Genomic DNA, 13,000 nt, shown 5'->3' with positions numbered 1-13,000 from the left:
TCTTTTGCTTTTGCAGATGTGCCCTTGAAGTCCAGCTTCTACACACTGGCGGAAAGCCTCTGTCAGATAAGGAGGGGAATGAGAAGGAGTAAGGAGGACATATTTAGAGAAATGCTGCAATCATCTGATGCTGCAGATAGCGAGCACAGAGCGTGTAAAGAGACAAAAAACAAAAAACTCAGACTAGATAGTCAGGAGAGGGACGTGTATCATAATGATAGCTGGACTTACACACTGCTGTGAGAGCCTCATTTGAGAGAGTGCTCCTCAGTGTCATGTCCCATATAAGAAATGGAAATCAGTGTATTGCTGTTTAATAAAAATTTAGTCTTAGAAATACAATGAAACTTTATTTGTGTCCTACACATGGTGGTTGCTGCAGAAATTCATACATAGTGGCAATCAGAACTACAACTAATGCTCAGGCAGCAATCATGACAAGAGTCATTCAAGGCATCAGGTAAACAATGCCTGGCTGAGTGCATTACAGAAAGACACATTACTGGGGCTCATTATCATAATGCTGTTTCAAAGCCTCCCTGATGCAAATAGCCCCCCCGTTGAGCCCCTCTAATAACCCTGTTATCTGACTGCTCAAAATCGGTTGCCAGGTGATTCACCTCAATGCGCCATTCCTAGGGAAACGTTTCCCCCTTGGCTTCACAAATGTTATGCAGAGCACAACAGACTTCTATGACCATGGGAATATTCTCCTCATATGCTCCTCATTCTCCAAAAAGGAAGCGCCAGTGACTCTTTAATCTGCCAAACGCACATTCAGTGGTTATTCTGCACCTGGTGACCCTGTTGTTAAAGTGCTCCTTGCTGCTGTCAAGGTTTCTGGTGTAAGGCTTCATGAGCCATGGGAGTAAGGTATAGGCGGGGTCTCCCAGGCTACCTGTGGGCATTTCCACATCTCCCAGTGGAATCTTCTGGTCTGGAAAGAAAGCCTCTGCATACAGCTTCTTATACAGGCCAGTGTTCCTGAAGATGCGTGTCATGCACATTCCCTGACCATCCCACTTTAATGTCAGTGAAACGCCCCCGGTGATCCACCAGCGCCTGCAATGCCATAGAGAAGTAGCCCTTTCTATTGATGTACTCTGTCGCAAAATGGTCCAGGCCAAAATTGGGAGACACATGCCATCTATTGGCCCGCCACAGTTAAGGAATCCAGCTGCTGCAAAGCCATCCACTATTTTCCACACATTGCCCAGGGTCATGGTCCTTCATAGCAGGAGGCAATTAATGGCCCTGCGCACTTGCATCACCACGACCCCCACAGTGGACTTCCCAATTCCAAACTGATTTGTGACTGACTGGTAGCTGTCTGGAGTTGCCAGCTCCACACAGCAATCACCACTTGCTTTTTCCATCGTGAGGGCAGCTCTCATGTTGGTGTCTTTGCACTGCAGTGCAGGGGTGAGCTCCTCCCATACCTTCTAGGAAGGTGGCTTTGTGCATCTGAAAGTTCTGCAGCCACTGCTCGTTATCCCAGACCTGCATCACAATGCGATCCCACCATTCAGTATTTGTTTCCTGAGCCCAATAGTGACGGTCCACCATGTGCAGTTGCTCCATAAATGCCAACAGCAATCTTGAATTGTTTCTTTCCATAGCACCCAGGAGGGCAGGCACCATAGATTCATTTTCAGATTCGCAGCTCATGGAAGACTGCAGAATCAGCCACACTGTGTTCATAACGCTCATCACAAGACTGGAGAGCAGTGCAGGATCCATGCTTTCAGACAGAGACGGCAGGCGCATAGTTTACAGTGGCAGTTGAAAAACAGCATGAAACATAGTTGGAAGCCAATGGAATGATGGGATGGGAAAAAACTGCATCATGTATCTAGAGCCTAAGACTTAGGTGAACTCAACCTAAGCTTTTGGGGAACTCTGAGTTTCTTCTCACTGTGTTTTTGTGGGGACTGACTGGTTTAGATTTAACTTGTTTTCTTTATTTATGTTTATCTATAACTGTGAAAATAATGTATGTGGCTTATAAAGTAGCTATTTTATGTTGTAAACATTAAGTTATTATTATTTCTTTATCATAAGATTTTTATAAAGTTGGTACTTAAATCTTTTGCACCTGATTGTGGGGAGGTTGACCCTGTGCAATCCTTGCTGAAAATCCTCAGTGACTGAATTCTGAGTGTCCAGGTGTTTTCTATGGCAGTTGGGGGGAGGGGGGGATTAGGCATTGGAGAAGGGCAGCGAAGTAAACTCTACCTCACCAAAAGGTTACACTTGCTCCCCTTGAATCATTCAGTTTTGTGATGAATCTATGGCTGTTCATTTTTAGCTTGCACACTGCTGTGTTGTAAATCTGAATATTGCTGCTAAGGCAAAGGTATTATTCAAATGATTACACTGAGACATTATACACACATAGGAAGGAAACATTTCACATGGATACAGAGCAGGATACTTTTGTGCTCATTCGCTTGTTGCATATCATTATAAAGGATGTCATCTCATCACGAGTTAATAGTTCTGTCCCCGATGGCAGTATTGGCGAATGGAAAAACATGTTCTCACCCCATACTTTTTGGATGATCTCCAAATGCCAAATAAGCATTTTTATCCTTTAGAGCTAAACAACAAATTCAGACTTGGTCTAAAAGAATGGAAATCGGTTTAAGGCAATGAATTTGCATCCACTTACATCGCGTCTATATGTCCCCCCTGGAGTTACTAGAAAATCAGTTCAGATTACTTGTAGATAAAATTCCCAAGTCTTAATGCAGTTTTTAGGCAAGATGAGACGGGAAAGTCAATTCCTTTCTTTGTGACAATAAAGTGAGGCAAGATGTACGGTCCAGGTAAAATCTTCGTTGCATAAGTAAAATTATCATTATCGGGGAGCAGAACCGAGCTGAAGCCACTCCTGATCGCTACCTCTGTGCAGCATAGCAGCTGCCTGCGAGAGAGGCTGGCTGGGGAGGGGCAGTGGCCCGCTCCCTGCCCAGGCTCAGCTGCCGGAGACAGGGGCCAAGTCCGAGCATGCAGGGGCTGGGGGCTCCGGCTCACTCAGCTCCTGTCTCTGGCAGCCGGGACTGGACGGGGGTGGTCTGCCACCCCTCCCCAGCCAGGCTTTCTCACAGGCAGCTGCTGTGCTGAACAGAGCAGTGTCTCAGCGGCTGGCCGGTGTGAGAAGAGGCTATGGTCCTGCCCCTTCTGCTCCCTGCCCTGGCCAGCTACTGAGGGGCACTTGACCCCGCATTCCCCCCATGCATCACCTCTGGCTGGCCTTGGCTATATGATGGATAATCTTATCATCAGTTGTTGCATTCTGTGACGGCATACACACCAGGCAGCAAACTTCTCCAGAGCCTTGTAAGGAGCGTTGTTGGTCTTAACAATTGGGTGGCCATGCACAGGCTGTTCAGTTTTCTTTAGCCCAATTGTGAAACAAAAATGACTGATTGACTGCATGAGTGAAGTGATCAGTTATCAAGTGAATGTCATCAACTGAGTGAGCAACAGTGCACTGTCATCAGCAAATAAAAGCTCCTTAATGAGCAGATTTGTGTGAGCATGGAAGCACTGCAGATTGAACAACTTCTCATGAGTATGGCGGAGCTGGATAAATGTCAATGTCAATCCATGAGTATAGCCAAAAAAAGGATGGAAAAGAGTGTGGGAGCCAGCAGCCAACCATGTTTGGTGCCACAGGTGACCAAAAAGGGGTCCAATATCTCACCATTTTCCACCACTCTGGCCATCATCCCACCATAAAAAGACCAAACGACAGAAACAAACTTTGCAGAGCATCCAAAGATGAACAAAAGTTCCCAGAGTCCCTCATGATTTACAGAGTCAAAAGCTTTCGCTAAGCTGATGAACACATAAAGACCACAGTTTTGCTCCCAACACTTTTACTGAAGTTGACAGGCTGCTGAGACCAAAATCCACACTGAGATTTAAGTAGGATGGTTTCCACAAGAAAGGGTTCTGGATGAATAGGTCCATGTGAAATTCGGTAGTTGCCAAGGGACTGATCCAAAGTCAGTTAAATGGAGAGGACCCCCCCACCCCCGCTCCCGCCCCCCAAGTTCCATGGACTCTGGTTAAGACCTCAAGTAAGTTCTTACTCAAGATGAGTAAAGGAATGTGAATCTGTCTCTGTGTTAGCAGTCCAGCACTTTGCTAGTGCATGAGAAACTGAACCTGGCTAGAAATTGCTGTATTAGAAAATGAAAACTGACTAGTCTGGCTTCAGAATCTGAGCTGAGAAATACAAAAACCAAAATCAATGGTGAGTAAAGTAAAAGGGATTTTAAAACAGTTTCATTCTAATAATGTGTGTGTTGATGTAACTTTAAAGCTATCATCTTTCACCTGAAAGTCCCTAAAACTAAATAGGGCCTGGATCCACATGTCCCTCCTACTTGGGCTCATCCTCCCTGCCTTCCTTATCCCACCCCCAGAAAGGAATTGTTTTCCAAATGGCCTTCCATGCAGTGTTGATTGTTTTTTTCCCTGCTACTCAGAATGCACGGGTACACAGACAAATTCTTGAGCTGAAGAAGTATGTTGTTCATTTGCTTCTTCAGTGAGCGATCAGTCCACTGAAACAGGGACGAGCATAAGGTTAAATGCAAGCGCATGTACACACATATTCAGATGCTCGCCTTAAATACTTTGTTACAAAACTATTCATTATATATTGTTGTGATAAATGAAAGGGGGCAGGGAGAAACTCCCTTTTATGGACCCAGCCAGCCAGTTAGCTATAAAATCCCTCTTAGTAGCTATTCTCTACTTGCTTTACCTGTAAAGTTAAAAAGTCTCCCTGCAATGCATAGGTAAAAGGAAGGGAGTGGGCACATGACTAAAGGAGCCAATGGGAAGGCTAGAACTTTTTAAAATTGGGAAAAAACTTCCCCTTTGTCTTTTTGTTGTTGTTCTCGGGGACAAGCAGAGACAGGGCTGTAACTATGCTGTAAGAAGCTTGGGGCCAGGTATGAAAGATCATCTGAATCATACCTAGAAACTGCTCACTTGAAACCCCCAGATATGTAAGTAGATCAGGAAATGTCTAGGAAGATGCGCTACAGGCTAGGTTTATTTCTTTTTATTTCTTTATGGCTTGTGAACTCCTCTGTGCTAACCCCAAATGCTTTTGTTTTGCTTGTAACCTTTAAGCTGGACCTCAAGAACATTAGTCTTGATGCTTAATCCTTGTAAGTGGTTTTTTCTTAAAGCTAGCAATAGCCTGAGTTTCCAGATGTATTTTCTTTCTTTTTGTTTTTAATAAAATTTACCTTTTTTAAGAATAGGATTGGATTTTTGTGTCCTAAGAGGTTTGTGCACATGTTGTTTAATTAGCTGGTGGCAACAGCTGATTTCCTTTGTTTTCTTTCTCAGCTCTTCCCTAGATGGGGGTAAAGGGGCTTGAGTGTACCCCACAGGAAGGACTTCCCAAGTGCGCCTTCCTGGGTTGTCAAGGGGCTTTTCGCACTTGGGTGGTGGCAGCATCTACCCATCCAAGGTCAGAGAGAAGCTGTAACCTTGGGAGTTTAATACAAGCCTGGAGTGGCCAGTATTAATTTTTAGAATCCTTGAGCACCCCCACCTTCTGCAGTCAAAGTGCCAGATTGGGGAATCAGCCTTGACAATTGTATAAACACTTTCCTGATTAGTTTGCTAATCAGTAGTTTACTAGATTGGACTGCTGACCAAGTTGTTTACCTGATCAGGTTGCTGGCTCAGCTTTTCACCTGGCGGTTCTCCCTCCCTGACAGACAAGCAGGCATCTTTTCACATGTTCCAACACCTAAAACATACATTCTACACATCACATCCTACACACAGGTGAAATTTTTCCCTCACCCCACACCTGTATCCTTGATTATCCTACCAAGTCAGGCAGCCAACTGATAGCAACTATCAGCTCCTTCTATCCTGTCTGCAGACTCATTCCAGCCCTGTCCAGGCTCTGTCCAGGCTTCATTTGACAGAGTGAACCTTTATCCCATAGATCTTGCCTTATTCTGTCCCATCAAGTTAAAGGTAGTATCGAAAAGACTGTGGTCAGCTTTAGCTGATTTGAGGGTTCCATAGTTTTCCTGCAGAAGCTAATGCTTTTGCTTTTCATTTTATCTGATCGGCACAGTATGAAGTCTCTGCTTTCAGCACCTCTCAGATGTGTTATTCCAGACTCTCTGCACTGGTTACACACGGTTCACACTGTTTAGTTTTTGCCTTGCAACCATAACAGCTAGAGACTTCAGAGAGGAAAAAAGCTGAGAAGGAGAGCAAGATAATAGCTTCAGAGAAGTGCCTGTCAGCATATGGATGCACATCAGTTGTTTGAAGGGCCCTGGTTTTGTACAAGACAGGCCAAAGATAAATGTAATGCCAAAAGTTGGAAATGCAACAGTAGCTAGCCCAAATAGCTGCCCTTGCTCCATATATACACTCCCATGGACACCAATAGTAGTTGCACAGTGACAGAGGGAAGTGTTTGACAGGCAGTTTCTTCCCAGTGGCTTGTGTGGTGCAGTGAAGGAGTAAGTCTCTTGTCATAGGTGGAGGGTATAACAGGCCAGGGGAGGCTTAGCCTCCCCTTATGCAGCCATCGCTGCCGGATGGAAGGTTGCAGATTTTGGCGGTTTGCACAGGCTGGGCTCCTGCCGGAGGAAGGTTTTGCTTATTATCATGCGCCAGGCAGGTTCTGGGGTGGCTGAGGAGGTGGTATCTTCTATTCAGCTTCCTGGGTTCATCAGTAATATCCCTGGACTCCAGAGAGATGACTGATGAACCCAGGAAACTGAGTAGCAGATACTGCCTCCTCAACTGCCCCAGAACCTGCCTGGCGTGTACAAAAAGCTCAGGTTCTTCAGGAAGAGCTTTTGCTTTTCCTGCTGGGCAGCTCGGGATCTCGGGGTGGGAGGCGTGGCATGTTTTCCATTCAGCGGCTGGGCTACTCCAGCCATGGCGGGGTGGGGCTCAGAGCTCCGGCTGGCCCGGGGCTCCTCTGGTTGCAGGGGGAAGGGTCTTTGGCAGAAAGTGTAGGGTCCGGGGGGCTAGCCTCCCTGAAGGGGGGTCCACACAACACCCATGTCTCCTGGTGCAGCACCCATGGACCTTTTCAAAGCCTTATTCATAGCTCTTTGTGGTTTTCCAGGAAGAGGTCCCGTGGCACTTGTTGTAGGAGTAAATATTTACCTCAGGGTCCTTGGCTAAAGTTTCTCCTTTCCCACTAGTGTGTGTGGCACTGGCTGGTTGACAGCATTCACCTCTGAGGGTCACTGTGGTAACAGTTTGTGAAGTACTCTAGGATCTTTGAGGAGAAAAGGCATTATACGAAAATACATTCTGTAACACACCATGGAACAGTGCCCCTTTCAGTGGCTGGTTACTGGATTCTTTCTTGTAAGTTGTGTCCTTTTGACAGGGTAATCCGCTGATAAATATCTTAAACACACAGGGGGGACTCCCCAAGGCCTAAGGCTATGGCTACACTAGAGAGCTTTCATTGGTGCAGTTGCACCAATGCAGCTATGCTGCTGTGAGCTCTCTAATGCAGCTGTTCTAAGCCAACAGCTTAATTAGTCTCCCATTGGCTTCATTACTCCACCCCCGTGAGCGGCGGTAGCTGTGTTGACGGGAGAAGCTCTCCCACCATCATAGCACTGTCCACACTAGCGCTTAAGTCGGCATAAGTTATATTGCTCAGGGGGTGGCTAATTTGCACCCCTTACTGATATAACTTATGCCAATTTAAGCTGCAGTGCACAGGGTGCTGGAACAATTTTTATACTGGGGGTGCTGCTGATGGAAACCATGCAGTTGGTGTTTGTTATTACAACAGCAACTCGGCACCCCTAGCTCCAGCACCACTAGTAGTGTAGCCATAGCCTATGTGAGTTAGAGCATAAGTCCCATTTCCATCAGGGAGACACATAGAAAGGGAGCAGTTCTGTATAGTGACTTGTACAGTGGGGCCCTGATCTCAGATGGTGCCCCTAAGCTCTACTGTAATGTAAATGATTAACATAATAGACCAGGGGTGGCCAAACTTTGTGACCCTCCGAGCTGCAGACGATAATCTTCAGAAGTCTGAGAACCCGGTGCTCCTGCCAGTGATTGGGGTTTCTGCCCTATGGTGGGGTGGGGTGGGTCTCGGGGCTTCTGCCCTGCCAGGGCTCAGGGCTTCTACCCCACTCCTGTTGAAGCCCCAAGCACCAGCATGCGCCTTCCACGGGGCTGAAGCCACAAGACCCCCCTCCCTGCTGGGCAGAAGCCCCTAGCCCCACCACCCCACTATGGAGTTGAAACCCCGAGCTCCTCCCATCCTGTCTGGTAGGTGGAGAATGGAATGGGGAAATGAGGGGCTCCGTGAGCCGCACTTTAACTATAAAATAGACACATGTGGCTCGCAACCCGCAGTTTGACCAACCCTTTAATAGACTATCCGAGATGAGATGGCAACTGTGCCTGTTAAGCTACTAAGAAGCAGAGTTAAAAGGGGCAGTGACCCCAAATTCCAGGGTATCCAGTGGTCCACTATCCTTGCGCAAAGCTAGGCTACAGTTAACTATAAAACTATGAATGGTAGTGAAGCTCTTGGCAAATCAGTGGTGGGTATTTAGTTGGTAATGGCATGCTAACCTGGTTTGCATTGCATGGTTTCATCCTCACAGTCATGCAGAACTTCCATTACAAATAAAAACATACTACCTGAGTAGCAGATTTAGTTTGTTTTAATGTTTGCTTGTTAAATTTACAAATGGTTTTCCATTCTTGTTCATTATTAAAACAAAGTCTATGGTAGTAACTTTCACAGCACCCAGGTGAAGCTGGTGACGGGCAGCAGTATTGTACAGATGGAGAAACTGTAGTTGAAATGACTAAAGTAGTTGAATGACTTGCCCAAAAGAGATGATTGTTCTCTCTCTGTATCCCAGTGAGTAATTGGCCTCTCTGCATGACTGCCAAGAAGGCAGAGCATTTGCTATTAAATCAAATGAACTTCTTGACAAGTATATATTTGACAGAGCTGGCTAACAGCTCCTGTCAATATCTGTGTCTGCTGTTAGGAATGCAGGTTTATAGATTTTCTACAACTGTCTTAACGCTAATTCTACTGTACAGTAGGTTCTGAATCTCTTGTTTCAGTACAAGGAACTAGTGTTAATTACAGATCTTCACCATACCTTTCTTAATTGATTCCTCTAACAAACATGTTTGCCACTTGGTTTCCTACATGATTCACTTATTTCATTTGGTAGGTGACCCATCTCTGTCGACCTCCAAGCCTTTGAAAAGGAAGGATCTTGATCATGCTACTCAAATCTTCTCCCTAACTAGAAAATTTGATGGAAGAAAATGGCCACACAATCACAATAGTCAAGGCAAAAACGTGACCTCCAGCCTCTTTCTGGTATGTACCTGCATGGGTCTTGTAAAATTGGAAGGAAAGCAGAAGTACACAATTGAAATCTTGCAAAAATCCTGCAGACTAAAAAACATAACCCTTGAAAGGCAAGGGAAGATGTCCTTTCTCCCCTTATACGTTACCTAGGAAGACCAGTCACAGAAAACTGCTTCAAATGAAAGAAGCAAGCAGTAGACAAGTGGCTGCTACTGCTGCTGCTTTTGCTAGGATACTGCAACCACCTGAGTGATGAGGAAAAACAATAGCAGACATTATGGCAACCTAATGTTAATCCCAAAGGCTAAAGCTGAAAAAGCTGGAGAGGGAAATGCAAATATTGAATCACAAAATTACTACAGTAGCAAAAGCTATGCAGGTTGTCAGCAACAGAAGATGACCAAACACTTGATCACACTTTGCTTCATAACTTGAGAACCATAAAAATGCTGGAACATAAAATGAAAAGCCTTGAGAGCTGAGCAAAGGTAGGCATAAAAATATGCATAATAAGCTTTTCTGAGGGCCAGGAGGCCTCCAATCCTGTGGAATAACTCAGGGAAAGGTGTGGGAAATGGCTGTTAAACACCTTCAGTACTAATGCCTACCACCCCTTCCTCTGATTGAAAGAGTGCATGGAACTGCAGGGGGCAGTGAGGGGGTAGGGTGGCTAGCAGTTCTTAATTTGTAATGAAAGAGGTGCTGCAGCTCAAGTAAGTATTTTATTTTTATAACTGATGTGGTAAGCCCAGAGGTTCTGGGGCTATGAAGTGCCAAGCCTAGAGGTGCAGGGCTCAGTCCTGGCAAGCCCCGGCACAAATTAAGCACTGGGCGCTAGGCAACGGCAGCCACAAACCCCTGACAGCATAATGATTGGCAGGGGAGATCAGGAACTGGCAACAGAATTTATTTTCTTGGAAAGCTTACAGGCCCAAAGGGGCTAAGTAAATCCATCTACATATGCATGGTCACATGACTTTCTTATAAACAGTTTTCATTTTAGACAGCAAAAATTGGCTTGGTCTTGTAGCAAAAGCCGGAAATGTACTGGTGTTCTTCTTTACTATTCTTATTCAGAGTGTTGTGCACCACCTGTCCCTGATCACATTTGTTCATTAACTGAGAGTTCAACTGTTGGTCTTCTGTATCCTTTGGCTTGAGATTCAACTTCTTGTTTCAGAGGCCCTGTGACTTTTAATCTCCAGATCACCAGCACATACAGTATTCCAAGATAACGGTTTCATAGGGGTGAATCTTAAATATATCAGCAAAGACTCTTCAGATCAAAGATAGGTGACAGTCCTTGCTTTATTCTGAACTGGCATCCTAAACAGGGTGTGCACGGAGTGAACAATGATATACATTTGATACAATTGATGTATCATAGGCAAGCAATCACTACTTTCAAGAAGGCTGAGCTGATTGTGACAAAGAGGCATGTAAAAGTACCCACTGCCAACAGAAAGAGAGTGCAAAATATGCCTGAGATTTTAAAGAAGGGACAATTAGATCATCTAGTCTGACCTGCATGTCACAGGTCATTAAACTGTCCCTGTGCTGGGCCCAATAGCTTTGTTCTTGGCTAAAGCGTATCTTCCAAAAAAGCATCCCATCTTGATTTGAAAACATTAAGAGCTGGGGAGTCCACCACTTCCCTTGGTAGTTTGTTCCAATAGTTAATCACCCTCACTGTTTAAAAAAAAAAAAAAAAAAAAAGATGACTTATTTCCAGTTTGAATTTGGCTTCAGCTTCCAGCAGTTGGTCCTTATTATAACTTTTTCCACTAGATGGGAGAGAATCCTTTAGTACCTGGTATTTTCCCCCCATGAAGTTACTCAAACACTGTAAATGAGTCACTTTCAGTCTTCTTTATAGAAGCTAAACAGACTGAGCTCTTTAAATTTCTCACTGTAAGGCATTTTCTTAGCCCTCTAATTACTTTGTGGATCTTTTCTGCCCTTCTCATGCAATCACCCTTGTACATGTTGGGCCAAATTCTGTCTTGATTTATACTCTGGGGGAATCCCACTGAACACTGTAGGACTGGTTTAAGTTGTCAGTCAAGGCAGAATTTGACCCTCTTTTTCTTCTGAACCATCCATCTCCTCCAGACTGTCTGAATTATGTGTGGAATAGATCAGCATCTGCTTAGTCTGTCTGAAAAGCGAAGTCTGTTCAAATGAAGCCCTTGTGCTTTCTTTGCTCACATGCCCTAAGGAACCACTGTTTGTTACTAACACATGTGGCAATGCAAAGGACTCCAAACCAATGATGGCAATGGCATCTCCCGCTCTCACAGCGACACATTAGGATCTCTTAAACCCACAGAAGCTATAACTTGGTAATTTTCAGAAGATTTCTTTACACATGATAGAACACGGTAACCAGAGCCTACTGCCTGGAGTATGACCTTTTGAAATTCATAGCCACACTATCCTTACACAACACGGACAGCTGCTCAAAACTGTAGTGTTTTGTTGCAGCACCAGTACTAGACTATTACATCTAAATATCATTCTTTTTTCCAGATTTGCTTCCAACTAGTATGAAACTTGGAGGGAATTATATTCCTATTGACATCCAGTTGACATTGGATAGAGAAGGCATTGCCATTGAGAAGAGCCCAGTATACCCTGGAGTGACCTTGGACACAGAACTGAGGTTTGGGCTGCAAGTCAGAAAGATGGGAACCAAAACAAGGAAGAGATTGAATCTCCTATGATCTATTGCCCATGCCAAGTGGAGTTCATGTGTTAGGACACTGAAAACAATATACTGCTCGACAGCTTGTCCAATGATTAAATATATCTTACCTGTCTGGTCACATACTGCTCACAGTAATCATGCTAAGATCAACATCGTGCAATTGTCTGCAGTTCACATGGCAACTGGAGCTGTAGGATCCACCCCAACAGCAATTTGTAAACAAGAGTCTGATGTTCAACCTCTTGAGAATTACAGAAAAGGTCAGCTAATTCAATATGGAAATCATCTTCATTCCTTACCTGAAAGTCATCACTGTTCAGGTCTGTTCAGAAATTGGAAAAGCAAATCAAAGCTGAAGTGATCATTTTGTTTAGAAAGGTGTGTAAGGGCATACTGAAGAAATGGAAGCACTTGATGATGTTTGGAGGTTGGAATGCATAAAGAAACTTATGCCCAGTAATTCCTCCACAGGAACATATTTGATTTAGTAAATGTATCTCCCTTTTGGAACCTTGCTCAAAGGAACACACACTTGGCCACAGTAAGGAAAACTGTAGAGAAGAACATCCAACTCTATCAGTCACTAGGCAAACAGATTCATATGTACACTGACGGTTCGTCAGAAAAATCCTTTAAGAATGATAGCTGTGGTATCTCTCCATTAGGTCCCATAGCCTAATGGAGAGAGAGTACAAGAAAGAACACTAGTTCAGTGTATATGAGCTTGAACTATATGGCTGAACGGAAAGCTATTCTCACTGTACTGCAAGAAATAAACAGAACTCAAATAGAGGTGGATGTTGTGATGTTTGTTGACGCGCAGGTGGTGATCCTTGGTTCCTTTAGGAGAACTCTATCAACAATGCAATTCATAAGGAGGCTCAGAGGGTCAGAAAGCAAGGCAG

The sequence above is a fragment of the Chelonia mydas genome, chromosome 3, assembly GCF_015237465.2.
Source record: "Chelonia mydas isolate rCheMyd1 chromosome 3, rCheMyd1.pri.v2, whole genome shotgun sequence".
In the NCBI taxonomy this organism is placed as follows: Eukaryota; Metazoa; Chordata; order Testudines; family Cheloniidae; genus Chelonia; species Chelonia mydas.
Note: the sequence above shows the minus strand (reverse complement) of the source record.